The sequence below is a fragment of the Microtus oregoni genome, unplaced genomic scaffold, assembly GCF_018167655.1.
Source record: "Microtus oregoni isolate MIOR12 unplaced genomic scaffold, Mior012 000011F_ref0000422, whole genome shotgun sequence".
Lineage (NCBI taxonomy): Eukaryota > Metazoa > Chordata > Mammalia > Rodentia > Cricetidae > Microtus > Microtus oregoni.
In genome coordinates, this window is record NW_024543070.1 from 15,328,110 (window position 1) to 15,355,830 (window position 27,721).

The window sequence follows — 27,721 nt, forward strand, 5'->3', positions numbered from 1 at the left end:
TTTTTTTTTAAATATTTATTTATTTATTATGCATACAATATTCTGTCTGTGTGTACATCTGCAGGCCAGAAGAGGGCACCAGACCTCATTACAGATGGTTGTGAGCCACCATGTGGTTGCTGGGAATTGAACTCAGGACCTCTGGAAGAGCAGACACTGCTCTTAACCACTGAGCCATCTCTCCAGCCCCCGAGATTTTTTTTTCTAATATTACCTTGAATTGCTTCTGCAGTTCTAGCGATCAATAATGAACCAATAGGGGAAGTGGTTGTTCAATGAGGAAATGCTTAATTTATCATTAAAGAAAGTTGATTTAAATCACCAAAGGAAACGTCTGGATCATTAGGAAATCTGGAGATATTCTTTTCTTTTTCATTTTGGACAAAGACACCTTACTTAGATTTGCAAGGGTGATGTGAATTCTCAACTATTATACAAAAGGGGAAGAATTATTATCGGCACAGACACATTCCCTGGCAAAGTAACTTTTGAAGGACCTGGGAAAGGATTCTAAAAACTCATTTTTGAGATAGTCGGTAGATGATTGCCCTGGTGTAATGGCACACAAGAGCCTGAAGAGGGCAGCGTTGGACAAGCAGTTGAGTGCTACCTCTGGCTCTTCCTAAAGAAACTGGGCACTTGAGCCCAGACGGGTGGGGAGACCAGCCTGGGCAGCTCGACCCAGCTTGCTCTAATGTTTGCACAGTGAATCACTCACAGGGAAATGTCTCCAAGGACAAGGGAGAGCAGAGATTCCATCCTGTACCTAGACTCAGCCTGGGACAGTTAACACACAAAAAAGCTATTGTCTCCTCTTCAAGATCTGAATTTGGGGATGAAATTGAAGGCTGAATGAATGGGTCTGATTCGCCCCTGAGGCTCTAGTTCCTTCGTTCTCTGGGGGGAAAGGAGGCAAAATCTTAACCAGTTCTACTTGAGAAGGCAGCAGAGCAAAGTGGTCAAAAAGCGCCAGCCCTGGAGGCAGACAGTCTGGAGCCAGCACCTCAACCTTTCTGAAGGTAAGGTTCAGCCTTTCCACATCTCAGCTTCCCTGGCCACCACACAGAGCAAAGGGTTGGCTGCCCCGAGGATGAAAGGGGCTGGGGCAGGGGAGAGACGGCGGTCAGGGGAGAGAGCCCAGGAGTAAGAGCTGTGACAGTGGAGGCGATGAGGCTAAGGTGCACGCCATCAGGTCAAGCATGCCTGCTTCAGCTCTCCATTCTCATTCAGTGACAAAGAATGGGAGGTGAGAAATCTACCCACTTCAACGCTGTGCCCCACAAGCCTAGGAAACAGGAACTACCAGGAGAGCGAGGGAGAATTGGGTGCATGGTCACCGAGCCTAGCTTTCCAGCACTGTTTACACATTGCCTTCTAGCCTCAGGGTCTGCCCTGTGTTGACTAGAGGGTCTCCTTGTTTGGAATAGTGTGTTTGCCTATGTGGCACGACCACCAGCCTCAGAACCCACCTGCTTCACATGCAGAAGGGAAGACAGTTCCCATTGCATGCTCAGAGGGCAGCGATCAACTAGTTGAAAAAGCATGCGGAGTTGCAAAAGTTAATCAGAGCAAGACCCCCCCCCCCCATCTCATGTGGGGGAAGGGACAAGGGCAAGTTCAGAGCAGGGCATAGACACAACTTGGCCAACATACTTGTCCTTTCACCTGGCAGCTGTCCAGCCCCCAAATAGCCTGTGTGTCTAGTCCAAAAATAAATCACATCAGAGGGGAAATGAAAGAACATGGGCTCTTGGCCTTGGCCTTCTGTAGGCATACCAATGCCAGCCAACCTTTCAGGGGCTGGACAGGGCGGCCTTACCTTCCTCCTGCTAAGTGGCCAGTGGGGTGTATGGTTTCACCCAGCCTTTCCCTGGGGGGTTGGTGTCTCCTCTGCTCCGTTCACACCATAGAAAGAAAGGACAAGTGGCTCAACAACCTCCAGGGGATAAAGGCCTCCTTTTCTGGATGGACACTCCCTTCTAATGGTGAATGGAACCGCCCCTTTTCAGCAGGCTACTTGCAGCGTCCTGGGAGCCCAGTGTGATTGCAGCGGCTGTCACCACCCCAGAAAGAAAGCCCCCCCACCACAGAGACAGAGGTGAGTGCCTGTGTTCCTGCTCCTTGCCTTCCACTTGTTCCTCCCCCCTTCCCTCAACCCCTGCGCTCCCACTCCCAGATCTGGGTCAAAGATAGACTGGAGTCTTCAAAGATTCCTGCCTCTCATTCAGAGGCGAATTCACCCCCCCAGAAAGAACTATAGAGGACGAGTTCTTAGCCAGGAAGCAGGAAATTATTCCTACCCCGTGAATTATCTGTGCTCAGATCCAAGAAGAGGTAGCCAGGAAATTGTAAACTAGCCAAATCCCATCACCATAAAGTTAATGCTTTCTAAAAGACACAGCATGGAACAGGAAATAAAAGAAATAGCTGATTCTCCCCTAAGGAGCAAAAAGGAAAACAAAAAACAAAACTAAGACTTGCCAGTCTTCCGTTTCTTGCTCCTCCCTGGGGTTTCAGGGTCTTGCAAAAATATACTTAGTAGATTCAATAACTCCTTACTTTAAGAAAAGGAGGAATGAAGTCAGGAGTCTGAGGAGAGTTCCTGGGTGAGCAGAGGAGGGAGAAAGAAGGGCAGTTTGCATCTTGGTGTAGCCTTCTGCAACCCCGAGCGCACCATTTGAGGATGAGTACAGGGGCCGCTATGCCCAGCACATGGGTTCTGTTACTGCAGACATAGGCCACTCTGAGCAATGGTTTGCATCTATCCATGCTAAGAAGACGTCATCAAAACCCCAACAGGAGCCACATACTTGCATAAATCTGGATTCTGTCAATGAACATAATCTAAACCGAGAGTGAAGAGACTTGGGCAAAAAGATGGTATATCTCCCCTCATGTTGAAAGCCGAGGCTTTGGTACAGTGGCGCTAGGTGGGAAGATACCCTGAGTCCTTCTCTCTCCATCCTTCGCCTTTGGCTCCTGGTCAGGTTCTGTTCCCAGAAGGACTTGCCGTGATAGTGGCAGTGTGGCTGCCAGCAACTCAGTCCACATCCCACTGACATCCCGCTCCAGCTGGACTTAGGCTTGGGTCTCACAGAACCAACGTGGAAAGGCCTGCATCTATTGCTGCCGTGGAGTGGGGGTGTCATCTTCTCCAACGCCACCTGGGTTGAGAGTAACAAGGGTGACTCCCCCAAAGGCAATCAAAGTGTTCATCCCCAGAGAAGGGGGCTGGTTACAGGAGCCCAACAGTTGCCACTATGTGGCTCTTTCTGCAATGGTAACTTCGGTCTCCCTTCTCCTTTCATTCATACGGAAATTGATAAGAAGTTATTGATAAGAAGTTTCAGAGGAAGAGTAATTATTGGTAGAACAGATCACTAAGAGATGCCTGCCTTGTCGTACCCAGAGACCCCTGGCAGTGAGGAAGGAACTAACACCAGAAAGCTGATGCTGGCTCAGGTCTAGACCAGCGCTGTGCCCTGACTACTCTAGGCTGTCACTCACTGCCTCTGCCGTACATGTTACTCTGTCCTCCACTCCCCTTGTCCCCAATCCTCCCTCCGCTCTATTGATGGAATTCATCTTGCCTTGCAACTGCTCACCTCAGAGTATTGCTTTCCTTGTGGCCTTGCCCAACCCTTCCAGACACTTTTGCCGTCTCTCTTCTCTGAACCTGAACGGCATTGTCAGGACTGCTGTTTGTTTATGTATTCTTTAAGAAGTCTGAGGAGCTGGCCATGGTGGTGCACACTTTAATCCCAGCACTTGGGAGGCAGAGTCAGGCAGATCTCTGAGTTTAAAGTCAGCTTGGTCTACATAGTGAGTTCCTGGCCAGTCAGAGCTACACAGTGAGACCCTGTCTCAAACCAAACAAACAAAAACTTCATAATGTTTAGTTTCTTTTCCACCTGAATTTTGCAACCTTGGGGGAAAGGTAAGTTTTGTTCCCAGGCCTTTTGCTAGTATCTGCTGCATAACTGGTGCCCAATTAAGTGAGTTCAACTAACTGACCAACAGAACATTGGCCTGCTCGTGGGCCTCAATTCTGACTTTAAAGCGAACATTGGTAAAGCTCGGGATGCAGGCAGAGCCCCTGTAGCACATCCCATGAAGTCTCCACAGTGAATCTGCCCACCAGGCACGCCCTACTACTAAGTCATTTCAGGTGGGGGAGGTACATGCCCTTGCTCATACAACCAGTGAATAGTGATATTAGGGTGTGCCCCAGGCATGCCTGCCAGTTCATTTACTGTTCCATTTAACATAGAGATGCCTCTCAGGGCCATCTCCTGGGGCCTGATTTTAAAGCCCAAGAGACCCAAGGAAGTTGGTAGACTACATAGGACCCTCAGATGTTTTAAGACACCTCTCCATCACCTGACTTCTCAGTACCTCTCTACAGGAGGCCTTATTGGATTCAACCCCTCTCCAGAAGTCAAGGGATCACGGAAGGACTTTCATGGAAGGAGGTACTCTAGGGTTCTATAGAGAACAAGGTACTTTACAGAGAAAAGGGTGATCACAGGGTAGGGTGATCATTCCAAGAACTAGTTCAAAGATAAGTTTTAGAATTCAAGCTTGACCCTCTGGGCACTAGTCACTAGATGGGACCCTGCCCTTTCTCCTGCCCCTGCCCTGCCCAGCATGGTCAAGCAGAAAAGAGCTAGGCTTTTCTTTAGGGAATAGTCTCTGGGATTCAAGAGATGACCAGATTCTAATCCCAAGAGAAACCACATCTTAATGTCATCATAAATGGAGACTAATACCATCCATGCTCTCAAGCCCCAAGCCATGGGCTCTGAGCTGCAACAGGTGCCTGGGAGCCAACAACACCCTCCATCTGGGAGCACACGCTAGCCTATTCATATGGACTCTCGGAAGAGTAGAGCCCATTGGACTTCTTCCATTTATCTTCACACTGCCCTGTAAGGGTCACAAGCTGGCATTGCCACCTTCCTTCTAGGGATGACATAATCCCCCTTGGAGACCTGAGACTGAGTCAAGTCCCAGGATCACCCAGAAGGTTCCAACGGAAAGGAAGCAATCTGAGGGACTTAGCATCCATGCTTGCCGGCTTTTTGCATATGATTATGATGCGGGGACACATACACACATGCATACACACAATACATGCACATACACAAGTGTGTGCTCTAAGGATCGCTCCTCTGAGCATCTGAATCCTTAGGTTAATACTAAAAAGATGAACCTCTGCAGGTTGGAGAGATGGCACAGGGCTTAAGAGAACTTGCTGCTCTTGCAGAGGACCTGGGTTCAGTTCCCAGAACCTATATCAGGTGGTTGTATACCACCTGTAACTCCAGCTTAATGGGATCAGAAGCTGTTTTCTGGCTTCTGAAGGTACCCACATGCATGTGGTGCATACATACATACTCAGGCACACATGCATATACATAAAATATTCTAAAACACTGCATATCTTCATAAAAATATTCACAGCATCATTATTTATAATATATAGCCCTAGATATTTATCAGCTGGTGGATGGAATAAAATGTGGTGTATCCTTACAATGAAACATTCAGCAGCAAAATTAAGAAATAAATTTTGATACATACTACTACAATATTATTGAAATTTGAAGATATTATGCTAAGAGGAAAACCCTATATTGAATGATCGTATTTATACAAAATAGACAGGAGAGGGAATCTTCAAGACAGAAAGGAGCTCTGTGGCTGTCTGAGCCTGATAGGAAGGGGGAAATGTCAGCTGACCACTAAGGGACACAGTTTCTTTTGAAGTGACAAAAATATTCTAAAGTGACTGTGCTTATGGCTCCATAGGTTTGTGACTATAGTAAGATCACCATGCTGAACACGTGATCTGTAGGTCATGTGAGTTATATCTGAATAAAATGTTAAGAAATTGTTTTAGTTGGGGTTTCAATTTCTATGGGAAAACACTATGACCAAAAGCAACGTGGGGAGGAAAAGGTTAATGTCAGCCTAGTTCCACATTCCAGTCCATCACTGAGAGGAGTCAGGACTGGCACTGGGGTAGAAGACATGGAGGAAGGCTGCTACAGGATTTCTCTCTGTGGCTTGCCTGGTCCACTTTCTAAAACAGCTCAGGGCCACCTGCTCAGAGGTAGCACCACCCACACCCAATATTAACTTTTAAAAAAATATTCTACAGAGGTGCCGACAAACAATCTGAATGATAGATTTTTCTCAATCAAGGTTCTTCTTCCCAGAGAACTCCAGCTTGTGTCAAGTTGTCACATAAACAAACAAAAAAAAAAACCACAACAAAAACAAACAAACAAAATAAAAATCTAGCCAGCACGGCAATTCAGTGGGATCTTAACCCAGTGATGGGGTTAGTTGAAGGTGAGGTCTATTGTGCTCTGGTAAGTTCAGGTCTCTCCCGCAGAGTGTGGGGACAGCCAATGGGAAGACCATAGATGGAAAAGAAGGGTCCAGGACACGTCCTGCCTCCTTGCACAGGTCCGGTTAAAGGCTGTGTTGTTTGCATTGCTTTCTTTCCACCTGGATTTCAGATCATGCCTCTGTAAACGCTCACTGTCAATTCATCTCATTCACTTCTGCTGTAGTGCTCCCTAGGACAGTCCCCTAAGGTTTATCATCTTTTATATGCAAGCTTCTGGTTCATTTAAATGGTCCAGACTAGGGATCCAGATAGGTTTGTTTGTTTTGCCAAACAGTAAGGCGGTTACCAAACGAGGCATTCTTACCGTGAGACTAAATTGGGCTTGGGGCATCTTGATTCTTTCCGAAATGAAACGTAAAAATGTGTGTGTGAGCAAACATGCTTGCTTTTCTGGGGGATGGGCTCATACTTTCATCAGATTTTCAGGGGCTTGAGATGGTCTAGAGTTCATAGCCTGCTGCGGACCAGACTGCAGGGATCTGAGCACCAGACCTGCATCTGAGCCAGCAGCACAGCCAGGGTGTTCCAGCCACACTTATCACTCCCAGCGACAGACAGCTGTGCCAGGTTCAGTTCTCAGTGTTCCCAGTGTGCTAAGGACAGCAGTTTCTCTCATGGGCTTCCCCTTGGACCCCTAACGCAGAAAGGTTCTCATCCCTGGCCATTGGGTCAATGGAGCTGAAAAACCATGTTAGCTGACAATACTTGGATTCTTTCTGTCCCAAAGACTTTGAGAAGGTTTAAATCCAACACAGAAAAAACTGCAAACCAAAGCACCATTACAAAGAAAGCGCTGGGTCCCTCTGGGCAGGCTTGGCACTATGCAATGAGCAACGTACAAGTAACACAAGGAGTGAAGAGGTGAGCAGGGGCTGAGTTGAGAGATGCTGTGGGACGCGTGAGCTTGGCTTTGTTCTCGGTGCAAAGGAAGGGTACCAGACAGACGATTCGGAACAAAGAGAGATGCAATCTGACTTACCTTTTAGCAAGGGTCTTCTGGACGGTCCCATGGGGCCGAAGGGACAAAGACGGGAAGACAAGTTAAAGGGAAGTTACTGAAATCAATAAGCCCAGAAGGAGAGACTGATGCTTGGATGAACTAGACCAAAGTCCCCAAATCTCATTCTGTAGCCCAAGCTAGCCTTGAACTCCCTGTCTTCTGCTCCCACCTCCGGACTGCTGGGATTCCAGGCCCTGTACTACCTCAAAGGGCTCGGAGGTCTGTGCGTAAACAAATAAGCAAAGAGCGCTGTAAACGCACAGCGTGCCGTTCGCTACGTGCCACCATAGCCATGGGCACAAAGTCACCTTCTACCTGAGAGAGCCAAATCCCACACCCCTGGCCATCTTCAGGGAGGACTGATCTGGTGAGGGCCACTTTACACGCTTTGGTACTCTATGTTCTCAGAAGAGCTTCGGCATACCGAGTGTAATCACACAGGCTGGATTTGGCAGTACAGCAGACCCGTAGTTCTCGGCTAGTAGGATGTCAAAGCAGAAAGACTGTCTACACTGAGTTCAAAACCAGCCCAGGGAATCGAGTGGAATTTTGTACCAAAACATGCTAAAGGCTTTAGGTTGGCTCCCCGGCACCCCAGAAGCTGGATGTAATGGCCTATGTGTTTGTAATCCCAGCAATCGGAAGGTATAGGCAGGTGGGTCAGGAGTTCAAGATCATTCTTAGCTTACACGGGAGTCCGAGGCCAGCCTGGGATACAGGAGACCTTGTCTCCAAAAAAAGAAAAAAGAAACTAGAAGAAGCACTGGGTGGGGGTGGGGGTCCTAACGGAGCTGAAGCAGCTCACTTGTGCGAGGGGCCCTTTTCAAGTGTCCCGCCTATAGCTGCTGAAAAAAAATTGGCTAATGTTCTTGGGTAACAGTGAGGCAGGGCCAAGCACCCCTTTCTGTGAGCTACTGTACCCGGTGTACCCTCCAGCTCTGCTGATGTGTCTGCCCTTGAGGTTGCCTCGGGTAACTAATGCAGTTTCTTGAGAATGTCTGCTGTGCTTCCCTGTCCACTTGGCAGCTGACTCACCAGGTGGCCAGGATGCCCTTGCTGAGTGGCCCCGGTTGGGTATAATCAGGCGGAAATGCTGGCTGCAGAGCTGCACTCAGCATCTGATTCCGCCTGTCAGCTGATTAGGATTTGTTGGGCCCTGAACAAGGTCAAAATGAGATTAGGAAGAAAATGCCATGAGTCTGACAGAGCCTCGCGGAGCGGCTTCTCTGATTTGAACAGGATGAAGGAGGGAGAAAGGCCGAGGCCACTCTGAAATGTCAGCCTTAAGAGTCCAGGAGAAGATGCCAGGGCGGCTGCTCTGCCTGAGAGGAAGAAAGTGTGCTTCCTGGCAACCTTCTAAAGCTTGCCAACCGATGCGGCATGGGTGTCTCTTTCACACCACCCGAGTGAGGGTGCCGAGTCTGCTGTTCAGAAGCACTGAACATAAAATTGGTTGGGGGTCGGGGGAGAAGAGAGGAAGAAAAGAAATGCTGTCCTCTACTTTTATGGACCTTCTAAAGCAGTGTTTCTCAACCTGTGGGTAGCGACCCCTTTGGGGATCAAACAACCCTTTCACATAGTCGCCTAAGACTTTCAGAAAACGCAGATATTTATCGTCTGAATCCGAACAGTAACAATATTAGAGTTATGAAGTAATAACAAAAATAACTTTATAGTTGGGGGTCACCACAACATGACTTTTAACTGTATTAAAAGGTGGCAGCATTAGTGGCTTACAAAAGGGGGTGCCTGGCCTCTGCCCCATTGAGAACCACTATTCTAGAGCTCTCCCTAAGAGTCTGGAGCCAGTTTCTGTAGAAGCAACTGCCTGAGTGCTGGCCAAGTCTGGCTCTTAAGATTCGGAAGAAGGATGCACCTCCGTTAACAGCCCCAGCACTTTAGCCTTAGATAATTCTGGACAAGCTTGCATCTTTGAGGATAACCCCACCAGGAGTTTGGTCTGTCCTCAAAGATCTATTGTTTTCCTCAGGCCACACCTCCACAGAAGCATGTGGTTTCTGCAAAAGGTCTTATTGTGACAGAGGAGGGTTTTAAAGTGGCTGAAGAAGTTGGAGAGAAGATATGATTTCTGTCACACACAGAAGGACCTAGAGAATCGCGGGTGCTTAATAAGTGGCTTTCACAGCTATTTTTTTCCCCAGACTATTTCCTGGGGCAGGGCTCAGGTCTATTCTAGGGCCAGACTTTCCTCCTGGGGAATCTCACAGTCTCTTCCCACTCCAGGTAACAGTTGGGCCAAGAGACATCACTCAGGATTTTAAAAACTCCATGCATATTGTTTCCAAGATAGGTATAGATCCTTTACACATGTTGAAATAAACATTTGAATTGAGAAATGCTAAATGCAAAAAAATTAAATGTCATCATTAAGAGAACTATATTATAAATATATCTTAAAGAACTGAAGGTCCTTTTTGCAGGATTTGGACCATAATATTGCTAAACACTTACTACAGCACAGAAATTAGTACACGCCAGTCATTAGGGATTGCATTGTGAGGTGTGTGATAGTGGATACAATGGAGAAATTAGATAACAGCTTCCACTTGTACCTTCAAGTTGAGCATGCTAACATTTGATTGCCATGGTGCTCTGAAGTTTGCAGGGAGGCCGAAAGTTGGAAATCTTATTGAGGTCCTTAGGAAAGAAGGAGCCTGGAAGAGCTGAGCTGTCCAGGAGTGGCCAAGAACATAGCGTGCTCAGGTTAGTGAGTGTTAGACTAAACCAGGGAGAGAGAGGGCTAGTCACACAGTGACTCTGGGCGGAACGCTGGGTCTGTGTCTTTTGTTCAGAAAGGGGTCTTTGAGCGCATCATTACAATATCCCAAAGATTTTCCACGAGGTGGCTCCGTTCCATAGCTGCACAGTTCTCAGATCAGACCCACCGGCATGCTGACCTGCCCCTGTTCAAACACACACTTACTGCATTGACATCGTATTGTTTTTCTATTGTTGTGATAAATCACCATGACCAAGGCAATTTATAAAAGGAAGAGATTATTCAGGCTTACAGAGGGATGAGAGCTCATCACCACCATGGCAGGAAAGCATGGTAGCAGGCAGGCAGGGTAGCAGCTGGGGCAGCAGGCAGGCAGGGCAGCAGCCGGGGCAGCAGGCGGGCAGGGCAGCAGCTGGGGCAACAGGCTGAGCACTCACTTCTGAAACCTCAAGCAGGAAGCACAGAGCAAGACAACCAGGGATATGTGGCTTTTGAACCCTCAAAGTCCACCCTTAGCAACATCCTTCATTCAGCAAGGCCACATTGCCTAAGCCTAAGCAAATAGCACCACCAACGGGCAACCAAGTATCCAAATGCCAGAGACTATGGGGGACATCCCATCCAGACCACCATAAACACCGTTTAGGTTCAACGCTTGTGGCTTCCTGAATCAAACCTGCAGAATCCAAAATGTGCACACTGTCATTTCCTGAAAGAATGAACTCTTCTTTCTCGGCTTGATAGACTGAACAAGAAACGCCTGGCACCTGCCCTCATCTGAGTGAATCTCAAGGGTGTAATTTCCACACTGAAAACTTTGGATTTCAACAAGTGACCCATTCTCCTGAATAAGAACATTGCTGGGCCCATGCTCACACACAGCAGCACGCGTGAGGGTAGCTGCACATGGCACCCTCAGTCACAGCCAGAAATCTGTGTGCGACAAGGTGGGAGGGGTTGGAGGAGGTTCCCCTCTAGTTAGGGACCTAGCCAGCCTAGATTTCTTCTGCTCTTCCCAGGAAGACGAGGTTTGATATTTGTGATGGCATTCCTCTGCAGGGCTTCTCTGAGAACCAGTCCCCTCTGACAGACCCATGGTCAGAGCCATGTCATGTCTGAGCCTCTTGCCTCAGGAGCCGAGCTCCTTGGGACTCCTCATTCTGAAGGCCCAGGAATGGCCCCGGTTGCTCTTTCAGCCAAGAGACCCCCCCACCCCCACTGTTAACTATAACAAGATATCCGACAGAAATGACTTGCGTGAGGAAAGGCTCACGGTGGCTAATGGTTTCAGAGACACTCCAGTCCATCAGTGGTGGCGAAGGCATGGTGACAGGAAGGCAGAGGGGTGGCTGCCACCTGGTACGGACCAGGAAGTGGAGAGAGCTAGACCAGAGGCAGGGGTAGGTACAATGGTCAAAGACCTGCTCCTACCAACCTCATTCTGTCGGCCAGGCCCACTTCTTACAGACTCTGCAGCCTTTAAACTAGTGCCACAAGCTAGAGACCAAGTAAGTGTTCAAAATGTGTGAGTTTCAAATTCAGACTTTGTTCTCCTCCCCCGCATCCTGCCCTCCCTGGATTCACTACCCCGGATCGACTACATTGATCAGGGAGAGAGACCTTGGAGTACATTGCCAGTTCCTTCAGGTCCACGTGCCTCTCTCTATCTGAACCAATAGGTGAGCAGGCTGGAGCCCACACACGCATGAATGCTCACTCATGCCTCCCAGGTTGAAATGCCTGTGCAAGGGAGGTTCTCTTCGTCAATGATCAGCCACAATTAATCATATGGTTCCAGCCGGTTTCTTTGATCCATGTCTTCTGAGTCCACTTCATTCTCTACCTTCAAGCCAGAGTCATCTGTATTACGAGGCAACCTCCCTTCCTTCCTTCTCTATGGTATGAAGATGACATCTATGGTTCACTAAAGAGGATCCAGGCTCACCTGAGGACCCCCTAATCTAGCCAGGATAGATGGGAACTGTAATGACAAATGCTGGGGACACTCTCTGACACCCCTCCCTAGCCCTAACCAGGCGGCCACTCCTTGCCTAGCTCCACAGAATGCCCTCAATAGGGCTTGGCTCTGGGAACGGTGTAGACATATAGACAGACACTTACACCATGCGTGGGGACCGATGACAGGACAGAAAAGGGCTCCCTTTCGCTAGCCGCCCGGTTTTAGAGGAATGTCTTTCAACACTACCAGTTGTTTCCCTGGTGACAGAGGCTTCAAAATAAACAGGATTCTGCTCAGACGGTAATACACTGGGCTCGGGCTTCTGTCCCGATACAAACCATGCTAAAATAACACCCAAGATAGTTGTTGTCACTGTCTGCCATCTCTGCAGTCCCCAGGTCTGCTGCAGACCGTCAAGAGCTAGGGGCACTTAGAGCTTCACGTGGACTGACGTGGTGGGGTGCGGCTGGGTGGTGGGCTGCAGGCGGGGCCCCTCCGGCTGACCGGCTGACGAACAAGGGCCAAAGGCAGACCTAGAGGCCAGCGCTCTCCGCTCCCCCACCCACCTCCCTGCTTCCCACACAGCCCTCTGGGACTGGCATAGTGTCTGGAGGCGGTCCAGCAACCTGATGTGCATGCCACAGCCCGTCCCTCTCCCCACACAGAGCTGCAGTAATCCTGAGGTTCGGAGAGCCGGCTGAAGGGACAGTCTCGGCACCGGAACCGTGATACACAGAGCAAAGGCCACCGAGCGAGCGAGTTCCAACCCCCTTGTGAGCAACTGGAGTGAGGAGAGCTGCCAGCCTGCGGGTTCTTCAGGTAAGGATTAGGGAATGTGTTAGATCCAGAGCTGGGTCTGGCTGTTTTGTTCCAGAGTGTGTATAAAGTTAGTAGAAAGGGAAAAAACGAGGGACAGAGAGGTGTTTTGGACAGTTAGCAGGGAGCCAGCATGCCTGCCAGTATCTTGGATGGGCTCCCCTATGGCTGGCTTGAACTGGGGTGCAGCCGGCTCTGGAAGAAGGGCCCGCTGAGAGCACAGACATGGAAAAATAGCACTTACAGGTTAGAGACTGCAGAAGTAATCCTACACCCGGCCGCCCTATCATCATCATTCCTCCAGCGCCAGGCTAAGAAGAGCAGAGGGGGTGGGGAGACGATAGACCGAAGCCCTGGATGCAGCCTTTGGGAGCTGTGGGAAGCTGAAAGCTATGGCCACAGTGGGTCTGGCTGGCCCTATCTTGCTGTGTCATGCTCTCTCTACCCAACAGCCTAGAAACTCGGCTGCCTTGGAAAACCCGTGGGAAGTTCAGGTTTCTATCGGCCGTTTCATAGAGCAGCTGGAGGGTTTCATAGGGTGGGTGCTGATGCTCCCTGCCCTGGCACCTGAGCCACTCAGCACCTCCTAATCCTCTTTCACAGTCGCAGGCTCATCTCAGGACTCCTCCCTCAGGCTCCCCCAAGGGGACTGTATATACCCAAAGTGTGCAAGGGACTTTTACATACCCAAAGTGTGCAAGGGACTTTTACATACCTAAAGTGTGCAGGGCTCATGGACAGGAGGCCTTGAGACTCTCAGACCTCTGGGTGCTCCTGGAGGAATTTCAGGTATTTAGTCAAGGGCCATTCTACAAAGACCTCACCTCCCACCTCAGTCCCGAGAGTTCCCTATATCTCAGTTGAATGTAAGCCTTCATGCCTTCTTTAGGCTGTTTAGCATCCGCTGTTTCTTCTCTTTCTTCCTATCTGCTTTGGTGACCAGCACCTTTGCTTTGCCTTTCTATGGGGATGTCATGGATGGAGGTTTAGCTCCTCATGCTGCAGTGGGAGGAAGACAGGCATCCCAAGAGAGGCTGCCCTGCTCCCTCACTCCCGGTTACTGCCATGGCTTGGCACTGTGGCAAAATGTTAAAAAGGTTGCTCAGCTGGCAAAACGCAATCTTGAAAGCCTGATTTGGGCCTCCAGAAGTCACTATCTTTTGGGCGTGGGGGATTTTGTTGTTGCTATTTTTTCAGTTGGGTTCAGAAGGTAAATGCTTGAAAGCCCAGTGCCAGGGAGGCAGCGACAGGTGGATCCCTGGGGCATGCCAGCCAGCGAGCCGGTCTAGTCCACTCACTGAGCTCCAGGAACCAAAAACCAAACAAGCAAAACCTAAGGTGGCAACTCTTGAGGGATGACACCTGAGGTTGTCCTCTGGCCTCTGCATGCACATGTACACCTGTGTACACACACACACACACACACGATTGAGAACAAATGACCTTGCTTTGGGGGTAGTGGTAGCCAGGAAGAGTGGGCTGCCCTCATAAGGACTGCTGCCTGTATGAACAGTGTGGCTTGATGGAGCCTCTGATTCACAGCCACAAGCTCCACTGAAGGCTTCCCAGGAAAGGCCCCTCTAAAAGTTGCATCTTGGAAGACAAGTTCAACAGTTTATGCTGAGAAAGCGGGAACACTTTTCCTGGTTGTCACTGCCTTTTAAAGTATAAACACACAGATTTGCTGATGAAACACTAAAAGAAATACATGAAAAGTTAAGAAAAAAGTTTCATGTTTACATGTCCTTGCCTGGTTCTTTCAAGGATTTGAGAAAGCAGGACATGGTTAAGTGGTCTGGGTCTCAGATGAGTGGCACCACCCATGCCGATGCTCTTTTCGGGAGTGTGGCAGGTGGGCACTTCGTCTACACTAGCAAAGGGATAGCCAGCCTGGGGAGAGATGCTGAAGCCAGCCTTTCTGAGGACATGCATTCTGTGGACTCTGAATAAGTAAACAATCAAGGACCTGCCACCCTGTGTACCAGCTGCCAGGAGGGCAGAGGGTATACCCACTTCTGCCTGTTGTCAAGGCATTGCTTAACTGACACAGTTCCCCTTGGTTTAAGTTGCTAAGACAGGAGACCACAGTCATTCATGCCATGGACATACCCTGTTTTAAATAAAGCCAATCTCTATTCACTGTGCAAAGATTACAAGTGGGTAAATCTTTTTTCCTTAAGAAAGGATTCACAAACAAGCAGTTTTTCATCAATGACCAAGGTGTCCCAGAACAGAGGTGACTGGTTCCAGCTCAGTCAGACAGAGAAGGGAAGGGAGCCACTGAGTATCCAGGTGACAGGGTTGGGGAAAAGTTAACCCAAGGCAGAAGGCAGGAGCTGGCTCTAGGGGAGTGGACTGCAGGAACAGCAGACAAAGAGGCGAGGCAGGAACAGCAGCTGGTTCAGTTCTTACATCACAGTGAGACAAAGCATTGTAGGGGCTGGGGAGATGGCTCAGTGGACATACTCACCGCCACACATGCATAGGGACCTGAGTTTGGGTCCCCTCCCCCAGCGCCCATGTAAAGGCGTGGCAGCACACGTCTATAATATCAGGGCTCCTGTGTGAGGTGAGAAGCACAAACAGGAGAACCACCAGAAGTCTGAGGGCTAGAGAGTCCACATATGCACCGAGAACAGCAAAGAGAGACCCTGATCTCAAACAAGTTGGAAGGGAAGGGCCAACATCTAAAGTTGTCCTCTGACCTCTACAAGCACACCATAGCAAGTGCAATCCTGCACTCACACGTGAATGAACACAACCCCCCCCTCACACACACACACAAACACACACACGGTGGAGAGCAATTGAAGACACCTAAAGTCAACCTCTGACTTCCATACACATGAATACATGTATACTCATGTGCCTGCACACACATGTACATACACATAACCATGTACACAGCACACACACACGTGAGAAAAACGGTGTGACAAGGTGTGACAAGGTGGGTAAATGTATGAGTTCTGCAGTAAGGCAGCTGGAGGTCCAAACTCTGACTCTGTCACTGATTAGTGCTGTGACTTGCCTCTCAGCCTCCTCGTTTATAAAAAGGGTGACAAAATGCTAACCTTGCTAAGGGCAAGATCAAATGAGTAACAGCCTTAGTACACTGCTTAGCTTTCAGCCAGTGATACTGAGTGCTGAGGAGGGTGGGATGCCCCAAGTGCCACCCTCTGGCACTTTTGCTTTGGCATGGGACTTTGTTTGCATTTGCGATGATCTGGAGACAGAACAGCTATTGTCCTTGTCAACCATGTTTCTCATCCTGTTTGTATTTAGCCACTGGGCTCAGCTTTAAGTTCTCCAGCAGCCCAGTGAAGCATGGGCTGGTTCAGATGCAGGACTGAGGTCCAATAGAGGGGACATTTACTGGTGGTCCCACAGCTGGAGGGGCAGAGTCAGCCAAGCTCTCCAACAGGTCTGTGCTAACTGGGGAGGCATTCTAAGAGACAGGTGGAACTTAGTGACAGGAATTTAGCAACATCTGAAGACCCTAGAGAATAGGTTAGAATTTGGAACCACTGTTTAGATATGGCAAGACCCTAGCTTGCGTCATGGGCAGCGTCTCAAAGTTGAAGATTTATATGCAGCTGATTGACCACATGGACTCCACAAAAGAACCATGAATACATCCCAACACAAAATTATAAATTCAGATGGGTGGTGATGGTGCACGCCTTTAATCTCAGGAGGCAGAGGCAGGCGGATCTCTGTGAGTTCGAGGCCAGCCTGGTCTACAAGAGCTAGTTCCAGGACAGGCTCCAAAGCTACAGAGAAACCCTGTCTCGAAAAAACAAAATAAATAGATAGATAGATAGATAGATAGATAGATAAAATAAAATTATAAACTCACTTAAAACATTATGAGGAGGTTTTTGGGGGGGATTTCTTTTTTGTAATGTAATATATGATTCTTGACTATGAACTTTGTGGATGACAGCACCTGTCTCAACGTCCAAGGGTTGGGCACACTGACAGCCTTGGGTGACAGGTCCTTTGGAAACCAGACAGGCTGCACAGGCACTGTGGCCCCCAGTTTTCCTGAGCCAGGAAGTGGGTGAGACTCAAGAATACAGGAAATGGGGCTAAAAACAGACTCAGGCATGAAGAGATTGCTGAACCAGGACTAAGTTTAGAGTTGCCTGAGCTAAGTCTGAGGGTAACATTGGGCAAGCCTCTGTTGTAGAGACAGGAAGAGTGGATAATCTAAAACAAAGTGTCTTAATCTGGCAAGTTTATGGTTAAGTCAAAGATTTGACTTTTCTGAAGAATATATCCATATGTAACTGGCAGAGATTGAGTGTCCACATCACCATTCAAGACCATCTCGCTAACCTTGTTCAAGGAATGCTGCTGGTGCCGACAGGTTGAAAAGGCATACCTACCTCATAGGAGGCTGGGTTGCTATGGAGGGTTATTCAAGGACATGACAACCCTACCCCTCCAGAAACTGTACTCTGGTCCATTCTGGCTGGACTCAGTGGTGCAGGCCTGCCTGGGCATTTGAAGAGACTATCTCAAAATGAAAGATAGAGAGAAGGGTGGGGGTATAGCTGAGAGGGTCCACCTAGCCTGCACATGGCCCTAGGTTTAATCCTTAGCCTTGTAAAGGGAGTGGGGTGGGGAGTCAGATTTCTAAATCCTATGCATAGAAGTGATTCAGTGTTTCTTGAGGGACTCAGGATTCTGTATTTCCTCAGTGATACCCAGATTGATCTTATGCCTGTGGTCAGCGGCCACGATGAGAAAAGCTTGGATCTGGCTACCCACTGCAGGTCTTCCCTCTTTATTAGTAGTAAGGGGAACACAGTCGTATGTGTGGCGTGAGTGACAGTTGGCCTCTTCGTTGTCACACCGACTTGCCTGACAGACTTTCCACCTATTATAACAACACTGTTTGGGACACCATCCTGCTCCCATGGTGCTCTTCTCTCATGAATCCTTTGCTACAATGCCACAAGGTAGATGCTATTACTGCACGCATCTCCCTAATGCAAAAAAAGGGTCTGCCACCAGGAAACTACAGAGCTGGGATTGGAACTCAGTCTCTAGCCGACTAGCAGAGCCCAAATGTATATCTGAGAGGCTGTTCTGTGAGATAGGCTCAGCCCTCCTTTCTCACTCTTAGGTGGGGCGTCCTTCCCTAGTTCCCATTCTCGTCCTGCCCACCTTTCCCAGGCTCACTTAAGTACTTCTCCAGAGGAAGACATGTTCCCACACCCCTCTGATGTCGGATTCCCCTCTGCATGCTGTGAATACCATTGGTTAATAAAGAAGCTGCTTTCCGGCCAAGGGCTTAACAGAATATAGCCAGGCTGGAAAAGATATATAGGGACAGCAGGCAGAGTCAGGGAGAAGCCATGTAGCTGCGCTAGAGCCCACTGAAACTTTGCCAGTAGGCTACGACCTTGTGGTGGATGCACAGATTAATAGAAATGGATTCATTTAAGATATGAGAGTTAGCCAAAAATACACTTAAGCTATTGGACAAACAGTATTGCAATTACTATAGTTTCTGTGTGTGTGGTTATTTTGAGTCTGAGCAGCCAGGAATGAATGACTGGCCTCCGTCAACACCCCCTATCCTTGTTGCGTTCAATCAGTTAGAAGGGCGAGGAAATGGGTGTGTGCAAGCAGGCGTCATGGGTTAAGTTCACTGCTGAAATCATCCCAACCCCTGGAACCTCAGAATGCGACCCTATTTAGAGCTAGGGTCTTCTCAGTGATATCCAAGTTACCATGAGGTTGTTGAAATGACTGATGTCCTTATAAAGAAGAGAAATTTACACAGAGAGGCATATACAGAGGCAGGAGGGTATGAGGAGACACAGCTTCAAAGAGAGAGAGGCTTGGAGCAGAGTCTCTCCCATAGCCCTCAGAGGAACCAACCTGAAAACACCTTTCCATTGTTTCCTCACCCATTCTGTGGACTCTACCCAGCAGCCCTGGCCAAGTCACACTGCAGGAAGCCATGTTCCTAGTGCTGCCTCTGACCTTGAGAGGATCTAGGTGAGGCTCAACACACCGCGCCAAGTTGGAGTGACATTAAGATTTCTACTCTCTGTGTCTTTCTGTTGTCTTAAAGGTTGAGAATACTAAAAAGGTCCAAGGCTCAGGAGGGAAGGACAGAAGAGAAGGAGGGAGGAGGGAAGAAGAAGAGGAAAGGAGGCAGGAGGAAGAACTGAAGTGGAGGCTGTGGTAGGTTTATGAGTGCTGGAAATGACCATGTCGAGTTCATGCAGCTCACTTGTGGGCACTTCCTGCGGCCAGGAAGCATGCCAAACATGGGACTCCAGCAGAGCTGGGGCTCATAGTTCCCTGAGCACGAGAGGCTGTAGATGGAGGTGTGGATCTCAATCTCTCCTGAGTCAGCTGTACAGCACACGGCACAAGTGCTGGAGGGGATGCTGGCATGAGCTGGGATCTGAAAGGCTATCAGGGAGGTGGAGAAGTGCAGAGGATTCTGGAAGGTCACATGGTACGAGGAAATGTGGTTACCAAGGAGCCAAAGCCAGGTCAGTGTGGCTGGAAGACAGGAAAGAGGGGCTGCACAGGAGAAGGGCTAGTAAAGGTTTAGGTCTTGTTCTCATTTGCTTCTCTGCTGCTGGATAAACACTAAAAACAATTTGGGGATTCCAGGTTATAGCCTGTCTTCAAGGGAGGCCAAAGCAGAAAGGCAGGAACCCGGGGGCAGAAACTGAGCAGAGAACACAGAGGAAGGATGCTGACTGGCTCATGCCCTTCTGCTCAGCTAGCTTCCTTATACAAGCCTGGACCACCAGTTACAGGACGACACTGCCCACAGTGGGGCTGGCCCTCCTCTGTCACTTAGCAGTTGAGAAAATGCCCCCATAGATGTGCCCAAGGGCCAATATGATGGCAACAGTTCTTCCTGTGAGGTCCCTCTTCCCAAGTGTGTCAAGATGCTAACCACAAACAGCCATCACAGGGGCTTAAGCTGTGACGTCACAGAAAGCCTAACAGTGGTCTCAGCCTTCCTATTGCCGCGATCCTTTAATATACATCCTCACGTTGTGGTGACCCCCAACCAAAAAATTACTTCACTGCTACTTCATAACTATAATTTTGCTACTGTTAGGAATCGTAATATAAATATCAGACATGCAGAATATCTGATATCAGACCCCCCAAGGGATCACAACACCCCCCCCCCCAGGTTGAGAACCCCATCTTAAAGGTTATGACTGTGTATAAAGAAACTCAATTCAAAACAGGGCTAGAGAGGCTGGTATGGGCAGCAGCCAGGAGCCCTGGATGCCAGCTCCTTGATTTCAAGAGGCTACATGAGCCTAAGAGAGGAGAACCGTGTTCCAGCCATGAGGCTCCTTCAGCAGAGGGTGTCAAAGCAGACAGTTGGGCACAGTGTATCAACTGCTTTTCCTCCTGCTGTATCAAATGCCTTAAAAGATGCAGCTGAAGGCCTGGAGGACTTATTCTGGCTGACAGACTAAGTAGAGCCCATCAAGGCAGGGAAGACACGGCTGGTAGGAGGGCAGGGTATCCCATCACACTGTACCTGTAGACAGGAAGCCAAGAGAGTCGGGAAGTGGGTAAAACCTCAAGGACCAGAGTTCAAGGCCAGCCTGGGCTAAATAGGGACCGCCTTTTTAGAAAGATTTAAAAAACAATGCGGGGCGCCCCCCCCCCAGTGGGATGCTGGCTTTGGCTTGGCGCCCTATCAGGTGCCAGATTACCTCACACAGCAGTCCCTTCCCCGGGAAACTTACCAGTAACAAATAAGTCACCGGTCACAAAAGTCTGCTCTAAAAAACTGAATGCAGTTTATACCACGTTCCTTGTCTGCCACAGAAGGAATCCCCGCCTCCTTTGGATTTAAAGAGAGAGACTGGGGATGGTTAACAAGGATGAATTCACAGAGTAACTTGGGGCGGGGGGGGGGGGCCATGATGTGCTCCACTTGAGCCCCGTGACCTCCCTTCTTTTTTCTGCTGATCTTTTCCTGCCCCTGAGACTTTGCCTCTGTGCAATCGGCTCGGAATGCTTTTCTCTGAGTTCCTCACATAGGGGAGGGTCTTGTTTTGTTTGTTCTCAGCCTCAGGCCTTACCTCAAAGAGATTTCCCGTCACTCCAGTCTTAGCCTGTCTCTCCTATGTGCTTACCCCAAGCAGTAGTTGTCTTGCCAAATGTTAAAAACGTCGTTGTTGCCTATTCTATTAGAACAGAAGCCTCACAGGCAGGAACCAGTCCTTGTTGGTCATGATTCCTGCTCCCTCCCCAGTACCTAGGACAGAGTAGGAGGAGCTCAGTAGCCAGAATGTCCAGTGAGTGAATGAGCCAATGGATACATCTTGGGAGTAAGAGAGCCAAGGCCAGGGGCAGCAATGAGACACCCTGCCCCACCCCCTCCGACATCCTTACACCCCCTTTGCATCTGAGAGCAAAGCTGTGGAAGTCGAGTCCAGAGCCTGCCAGTTCTTGGCTGCTCTGACTGGCTGGCTTGGTGTCATCTCTGCAGTCACTTTAGGCTAAAGTTTCACAATCCGTGGCTCGTGACCCCTTGGAGGTTGAACAACCCTTCCCAGGAGTTGCCTTAGACCGTCAAAACTATCAGATATTTACATTCTGATTGATAACAATAGCAAAATTACAGTTGTGAAGTCAGCAATGAAAATAAGTTTATGGCAGGGGGGTCACCACAATATGAGGAGCTGTATTAAAGGGTCACAACATTAGGAAGGTTGAGAGCCACTGTTTTAGGCAGCCCAAAGTTCATCCTAGGTGAGTTATTCACGTTGAGTTGAATAACCTCATGGCTGAGGTGCAGCTAACGCAAGCGACTGACGTTGAGCTCTCTGAAAGGACACGGGGATCTGGCTTTCCCTGGGGTGATGGGAATAACGGGGTGGCTCATGCTGATCACCCAGTGTGTGCAAAGTGCCCTCTGGAGACTCTAGAGAAAGAAAGTGCCTCTAAAGTTGCAGCTTTCCTTGTACCTTGCAGAGAATACCTATAGAGTTGACACAGCCAGCGTGGGCATTAGGAACAAACGCTACAGAGTCTTGCCGTGGATAGAGAGCAAGTCCCTTTCTCAGAGTCACAGGCTGGGTGACCTGGCTTTTTGGAGTAAGTTGCATGGCACAGTATTCCTCCTCTGGTTTAACTATTATGTCTGGGAGTGGGACATTTCCAAATGGTAGAGGCATTTCAAAGGTTTCTTCCCAACAGTGAAATTTTCATGTAGTTGGCTGCGTAAATCCACCTCATCCTCACTCTACCAGACTAGTTTGGGGGAAGCAAAGCCTTTGGGCTCCGAGTAGAAGGCCAAGAAGTCTCCCAATAGCTCCCATTCTTACCCATCTCTCTGGAGCCTGTGGTGCTCAAGTGCATAGCATAGAGGTGGAGGACCACAGCTAGAGGGTAGGAGGGTCTGGGTTCAAACTCTGGATCCGGCACTCCATAACTGCGTGTTCCCAGTCAAGCCAAATAATATTTAAGACTCAGTTAAATAAACATTGCAGTAGCACCCACCCTTTGTGGCTCTTGCCAAGAATATGTGAGTTAATACAGGTAAAACCCACGGTGCCTGTCAGAGCTGCCTCCGCGTCAGTTGTCCCCATCTCAGAGGGTTAGACGTTAGTGATAGCATCCACCATGTCTTAATACACAATGCAGAGACAGCAGCTAACATTCCCTCAATGACATGTGAACTATTATCACTATGACAGGCTCTGCAGTCTGCCTAAGGTTTCTGGAAATCTTCACACGGACATTTTTAAACTTACAAAGTACTGGACAATGAAGGTTTCCCTGGCCCTGCTTATTCCGGCAGCTCTGCCCTGCGCCCCCTAAAATGGAAGATTGTCGTTCTGGACTTTTCTTCATAGCAGGAACCTGGAAACAGCCTGCAAGAGCTCTCTAAAGGCTGAAGCCCAAAGCCTGGAGTAGATGCAGGTTCCCTGTTTAGCACACTGAGCTCTAGATGCTCCTAACAATGACTAGGGACATGCAGGCTTTTGTTCCTTTTGTGCTATGCATGCAAAGACTTTGGATTTCCTATCCGAGGAACCACGGTTCATTAAGACAGGGCCTCCCTAAAAATTCTGCTCAGTGTACCAGAGGCTAGTGTTGGGTTCAGATCATTTGGAAAGGGGTGATAAAGACTACAGGGACGGCTGAGCAGGGGGCAGACTGCACAGCCATTGCCTGTCTGGTGCTCCCCCCTCCCTCCTAATGGCTCCAGCTAAGAAACTCCTCTTTCTGCTTCCTTCTCCGTGAGAAAGCCTTCGCAAGGGGAGGGCTAGAGTCAGATCGGAGGTGCCCCGTGAAGCAGAGTGCAACTGTCTCTCTTCATGCTTCAATTCCCTGTCCCGCCCTTGTGACATCTCAGAACCGTGGACCTGGAAACAGCCAGTGGTGATCTATGTCTCCGTGGTCTGAGGCTCGCCTGTCTCGCACCAGGTGACCATGAGCGCATCACTTGGCTGCCGAAGCAGCTTCGAGAGATGGAGTCTGGCAAAGGCTCCAGCCCGAGGTCTGGAGGAGGCGATGCTGGCTGCACCCAGTCCCACTCAGCTCATCCTTTATCCCTGTGGCTCAGCCAGTAATACAGATTCAAACCCTACTGCTCTCCTGGGACTTTAGACAGCTGCTTACCGAAGATTGATACTCTCCCGAAAGGAAGCTGGAAGCCTTCCAGTCCCACTTTGGCCCTCCCTGATACTCCCCCACCTCCCACTGAGGCCTAAGGGTTTAACACGCAGCTGTATCAGGGTGGAACCAGAGGCAGGCAGTGCAAGCAAGCAGGGAGGGCGTTTCTAAGGCGATGTCCCAGTTGTTTCTAGTGACCCATTGACCTGACCCTCCCTGCTTTACGCAGCCCCAGCTTGAGCCAAGCCTTTGGAGGGCGGCTTCACCTTGGGGTAGCTGGCCTGAGCCTACTGTGCTGAGTGGGAGGTTTGGATCCCACGCTGGATGGGCCCTGCGGGGAGGACAGGAGAAAGATGGGCCAAGGAGGGCCTCATCACGGCTCTCCTTCTCAGAGGTCAGCAGTCAGATGAGAGCTGTGGGGGCCCTTGTTCTAGGAAGTGACTTGAAAATCTTTTAACTCATTTTGACTGTAAGATGGAAATTGCCTTGCCTATCTAACCTGACGTGGTGACGAGAAGTCTTTTCATCAGACAGGGCAGTTCTTGTATGTAATCCTACTACTTGGGAGGCTGAGGTGGTAGCTGGGATTTAGAGGTTGCCTGACTATATAGTGAGACTTTAGTTTCATTGTTTTGCTTATTTTAAAAAGCATCATGGGTTGCAGAGATGGTTCTGTCAATAAAGTGCGTGCCATCACTGGGATCCCCATCACCAACATAAAAAAAAGCTGGGGACCATAGGGCACATTTGTAATCCCAACATAGTAGTGGGACGGGATACAAGGATGTGCATGGGGACAGGAGGATTCCTGGCACTCGCTAGCCAGCTAGTCTTGCCGAGTCAGTGAGCTCCAAGGTCGGTGAGAGACTTTGTCATTAGAAAGAAAAAAAACAAAAAACAGGTGGAAAGTGGTTAAGGAAGCCCGTGTCTACGTCTGGCCTCTCATAGGTATGCATGCACACGTACACATGTGTACCTACCTGCACACACACAAACCTGTGTACATGCACAGAGCACACACTCACATAAACACATTTAAGAAAACATCTCATACACTGCAGATGGAGGGAGGGACTTGGTGAAGAACCTGGAGCTGTCCATTTGTCAGCTGGTGGCAGCCCTGACAGGGTTTTCCTGTATCCAGATCCCTTTCTTCCTGGCCAGCCTCACATCCTGCTAGGCTGCGTTGGCGGGCTTGTGTTGCTCATTATCTCTCCCCATCCTCTCTCGGCTCACTCCACCCAGGGGGGCTATTTTTAACCTGCACTGTAATGCTAGGACTAAGCAGGACACACTGCCTCCATCCCAGCAAACGGGGCTGTCTGGGAAGAGAGCCCTCTTCCTGGAGTCTTTCTCCCTCTCCCCCTGCATCCTCTCTTTTCATATTTATTTAGCATGTACTTCCTGAGCCTGCACAGGCTACGAGGAAGAAGCAGTGGTCCCCCATCTCCATGTTGTAGCAGAGTCAAGGACAGGGTGAAAGAAAGAACACACACACACACACTCACACAGAGTGCACTGAAGAAGAATCTAGTGACATTAGTAGACTGTGGCAGGTCTGTGTTGGAAAGAGAACAAGGAAGCCGTAGCCTGGGGAGATTGTGATCAACAAGGTAGAGAGACAAAGGCTATGAGAGGCGATGGAAGCAGATACAGCTGAGGCCACGAGTAGGCAGAGAGTCGTCTTTTGCTGAGGTGGGTAGAACTTGGTTTGTTCTAGAATGTAGCAGAAATCCCAGGAACTGAGGAGGAAGTGGTCTGGGAATGGCTGCGAGGCGAGGCATGCAATGAGCAGACAATATAGGGCCATGCAGACCACTTGAGGTTTTATTCTGACTGTTGTGGGGAGCCACTGGGCAGTAGGAGGCAAAGGCGATGACGGTGGTTTAAGCCATAATTTGTCCCCTGTCAGAAGAACAGACTCAACAAGATAATGGGAATACTGAAGGGAAGTATCAGAGACAGAGGTCAGAAGGGCTGCCCTAGGAGGAAACAGGCTGGCAGCTCTAATTTGCCAGTCACTGAATGTCTTCCCTCCAAAGGCTGGCAGAGTGTATCCACAATCACAAGACAGAGCAAAGGAACATCCAGCCCCCACATCACAGGTCTTAGTAGAATCTATATAGTCTATTGCCTACAGCTGCTATCTTCACTGGCTTTCTAAGTACAGTACACTTTTTGTCCAACACTGGCCCCTCTGAGTCTTCTGGAAGATGTATAAATACTATTCTCTTTACACCATGGTACCATCTCTGTCCTTTACATCTTTAAATGGGGTGGAAAGTCAACTGGGGCAAATGCACTTGTGTATGTGTGCGTGTGTATGTGTGTGTGTGTGTGTGCTTGTGTATGTGTGCTTGTGTATGTGTGTGTGTGCTTGTGTATGTGTGCGTGTGTATGTGTGTACGCATGTGTATGCATGTGTGTGCTTGTGTATGTGTGCGCGTGTGTATGCATGTATGCATGTGTGTGCTTGTGTATGTGTGCGCGTGTGCATGTGTGCATGTGTGTGTGTACTTCTCTTGCTGTGTTGCAGACTGAACTAGCCAAGAGCCTTGTATATGCTAGCAAGTGTTCTACCACTGAGACACATCCCAGCTCCGCTATCATGTTTTAACAATGGCACAGAAAAGTCTTCAGGGAGGCCAGCAAGACGGTTCCATGATTAAAATCATCTACTGCCAAACATGACATCCTGAATTTATCCCCAGACCCAGAGGGTGGAAGGAGAGAACCGACTCCTGAAAGCCGTCTGACTTCCATACATGGTGGCCCCATCCACAATCGCATGCACACTATAAAATCACGTGATTCTTGTAAAAAGCCCAGGAGACACGAGACAGTGGTTGGTTGGTTTGTTTGTTTGTTTGTTTGTTTGTTTTTCAATGCAGGGTTTCACTGTAGCTTTGGAGCCTGTCCTGGAATTTGCTCTGTAGACCAGGCTGGCCTCCAACTCACAGAGATCTGCCTGCCTCTGCCTCCCAAGCGCTGGGACTAAAGGCATGTGCCACCACTGCAGGGCATAATAGTGTTTTACCAGCAGCACAGCATGAGTGAATCTGTTGTCTTTTCACTTTTAATTTTTCATTGATTTGAATATAGTGTCTGCTTCACAGTGAATACTCAAAATCTTCTTGTTTAATTACTTTCCTGGACTAATGAGAATATGTCACTCACAATTATTTTTGGATAATTAGAGTAGTAAATTTTATGATTGGAAAAGTAAAATAAAGCTTAAGAAATTTTAGGAAAAACAAAAATACTCATTATTGTTAAAATATTAATAATGTTAATTTATACCTTTGTGGTTTTGTCCCTGTATTTATGTCTGTCTGTCTCTTTATCTACCAGCCAACTACTTCACACATAAGTAGCAAATATAGTATCACACACACACACACTATATATATATATATGGCCTTTTCACTTTCTTTTTCACTCAATAAACTGCAGCTAATCCCCACCCTACTTAATATTCTCTTGAAACAGCATTTTTAGTTGTGAAAGCATATATATTCCTCTCGGATTTTTAGTGAGTCTCCTACTACTGGATATTCTGCTTGTGATGACACCGGTCAACAGTTCTGCACTGACTGTGATTCTGAAGAGACATTTATGCATAGCTGCCTCTGTGTTTGGGTTCTATACCAAATTTTATAGCGCGGGTGGCTCATAAGTAAAGGCGACTTATTTCCTATGGTTCTCAGTGATGGGAAGTTCAAAATAAAGAAGCCGTCAGACCTAATGTCTGAAGCAGGCTGGCTTCTTCTCCCACACAACAGAAGGGTGATGGATCTCCCACAGGTGTGGGCTCCACCCTTATGGTGTACTTACTCCAAAAGTCCTCACCTTCTAGTATTATACTGGGGAGGGGAGCTCACCATGTGAATTTGGGGACACATCAACATTCAGACAGTAGTGTTCATGTTACCATTCAAGGCCCATTTAAGTACACAGGGGAGACTATTCCTAGGGCCTTGTGTCGTGGGCCAGCTGGCGTGGTTTTTTGCCACTGTCCTTCAGAACAGTCAGAGCCCAGATGCCTCGAAATCCTCCCATTTCCTCAGTGTTACTCATTACTCGCCTTTCGAGTATGTTCTTGGTGAAATTCTGCCACAGTGGGGGTAAGTTAGGAAAATCCCTATTGGGTCT

General features: G+C 48.7%; 1 protein-coding gene and 1 long non-coding RNA gene across 4 annotated transcripts in view; one reads left to right on the top strand and one right to left on the bottom strand.

The window, feature by feature from the left end:
• Nucleotides 1–958: 958 nt before the first annotated feature.
• Nucleotides 959–27,721, top strand: part of Fgf1 (fibroblast growth factor 1) — a 99,066-nt gene continuing 72,303 nt past the window's right edge. The window contains exons 1-3 of one of the 3 annotated variants that reach the window (XM_041660524.1): nt 959–1,019; nt 2,010–2,098; nt 12,784–12,937. The gene's annotated coding sequence lies outside the window, so the exon portion shown is untranslated. Of the gene's footprint in view, nt 1,020–2,009; nt 2,099–12,289; nt 12,419–12,566; nt 12,938–27,721 lie in introns of those variants that run through there. The other 2 variants (XM_041660526.1, XM_041660525.1) reach the window with 2 other exon arrangements.
• The window catches only part of LOC121453631, a 107,085-nt gene continuing 82,426 nt past the window's right edge, over nt 3,063–27,721 (bottom strand). The window contains exons 2-3 of the long non-coding RNA XR_005975035.1: nt 7,398–7,414; nt 3,063–3,164 (exon numbers count right to left, since the gene is read on the bottom strand). This is a non-coding gene — a long non-coding RNA (uncharacterized LOC121453631). The remainder of the gene's footprint in view (nt 3,165–7,397; nt 7,415–27,721) is intronic.